The sequence below is a fragment of the Arachis stenosperma genome, chromosome 7 (genome assembly GCF_014773155.1).
Source record: "Arachis stenosperma cultivar V10309 chromosome 7, arast.V10309.gnm1.PFL2, whole genome shotgun sequence".
Taxonomy (NCBI): Eukaryota; Viridiplantae; Streptophyta; class Magnoliopsida; order Fabales; family Fabaceae; genus Arachis; species Arachis stenosperma.
This window is the reverse complement of record NC_080383.1, coordinates 39,488,525-39,490,572: the sequence shown is the minus strand read 5'-3', so window position 1 is coordinate 39,490,572 and position 2,048 is coordinate 39,488,525. Positions and strand designations below refer to the sequence as shown.

The 2,048-nt window shown below is 38.4% G+C and overlaps 1 non-coding gene across 1 annotated transcript; it reads right to left on the bottom strand.

The window, feature by feature from the left end:
* Positions 1-1,031: 1,031 nt before the first annotated feature.
* On the bottom strand, positions 1,032-1,139 carry LOC130942647 (small nucleolar RNA R71). The gene has a single exon (XR_009071212.1). It is a non-coding gene; the product is annotated as a small nucleolar RNA R71 (small nucleolar RNA).
* Between the last annotated feature and the right edge of the window lie 909 nt (positions 1,140-2,048).

Here is a 2,048-nt window from a genome sequence, read left to right as displayed (position 1 = left end):
CTGAATCATATCTTTTAAATTTCTTGTTAGCCAAGTCATTAATTTTCAAAATTAAATCTTTTTAAATTGTTTTTCAAATCATATCTTCTCAATCATATCTTTTTAAAACTATATCTTTTCAATCATATCTCTTAATCACATCTTTTTCAAAATAGTTTTCAATCATATCTTTTTTATTTCTAATTTCAAAATCTTTTTCAAAAATCACTTTATTTCTTTCCCAATCTTATTTTTCGAAAATCATTTACCATTTCTTAAAATTTCTTTTCATTAATTCACTTTAATTTTCAAAAATTCTTCCCCTCTTCTCACATCCTTCTATTTATGGACTAACACTCCTCCTTAATGCACAATTCGAACTCTATCTCTCTTGATAAGTTTGAATTCTTCTACCTCCTCCTTCTATTCTTCTTTTTCTCTGACACCTCAAGGAATCTCAATACTGTGACATAGAGGATTCCATATTTTCTTGTTCTCTTCTCTTTCATATGAGCAGGAGAAAAGACAAAAGCATTCTTGTTGAGGCTGATCCTGAACCTGAAAGGACCTTGAAGCGAAAGCTAAGAGAAGCTAAGGCACAACTCTTTGTAGAGGACCTAACAGAAATCTTCAAACAAGAAGAAGACATGGCAGCCAAAAATAACAACAATGCCAACAATGCAAGGAAGGTGCTAGGTGACTTTACTGCACCTACTCCTGACTTCTATGGGAGAAGCATCTCTATCCCTGCCATTAGAGCAAACAACTTTGAGCTTAAGCCTCAATTAGTTTCTCTAATGCAACAGAATTGCAAGTTCCATGGACTTCCATTGGAAGATCCGCATCAGTTTTTAGCTGAATTCTTGCAAATCTGTGACACTGTCAAGACTAATGGGGTTGACCCTGAGGTCTACAGACTTATGCTATTCCCTTTTGCTTTAAGAGACAGTGCTAGGATATGGTTGGATTCACAACCCAAAGAAAGCCTGAACTCTTGGGAAAAGCTAGTCAATGCCTTTTTGGCAAAGTTCTTTCCACCTCAAAAATTGAGTAAGCTTAGAGTGGAAGTCCAAACATTCAGACAGAAGGAAGGAGAATCCCTCTATGAAGCTTGGGAAAGATACAAATAATTGATCAGAAAGTGTCCTTCTGACATGCTTTCTGAATGGAGCATCATAGGTATCTTCTATGATGGTCTGTCTGAACTGTCCAAGATGTCATTGGATAGCTTTGCTGGAGGATCTCTTCATCTGAAGAAGACGCCTACAGAAGCTCAAGAACTCATTGAAATGGTTGCAAATAACCAATTCATGTACACTTCTGAAAGGAATCCTATGAACAATGGGACGAATCAGAAGAAAGGAGTTCTTGAGATTGATACTCTGAATGCCATATTGGCTCAGAACAAAATATTGACTCAGCAAGTCAATATGATCTCTCAAAGTCTGTCTGGAATGCAAGCTGCACCAGGTAGTACTAAGGATGCTTCATCTGAAGAAGAAGCTTATGATCCTGAGAACCCTTAAATGGAAGAGGTGAATTACATGGGAGAACCTTATGGAAACACCTATAATCCTTCATGGAGAAATCATCCAAATCTCTCATGGAAGGATCAACAAAGACCTCAACAAGGTTTCAACAATAATAATGGTGGAAGGAACAGGTTTAGCAATGGCAAGCCTTTTCCATCATCTTCTCAGCAACAGAAAGAGAATTCTAAGCAGAGCCACCCTGACTTAGCAACCATGGTCTCTGATCTAATCAAAACCACTCAAAGTTTCATGACTGAAACAAGGTCCTCCATTAGAAACTTGGAGGCACAAGTGGGACAGCTGAGCAAGAAAATTACTAAGCTCCCTCCTTGTACTCTTCCAAGCAATACATAAGAGAATCCAAAAGGAGAATGCAAGGCCATTAACATGACCCACATGGCCGAACTTGGAGAGGAGGAAGAGGCAGTGATCGCCACTGAGGAAGACCTCAATGGACGTCCACTGGCCTCAAATGAGTTCCCTAATGAGGAACCATGGGAATCTGAGGCTCATAATGAGACCATAGAGATCCCATTG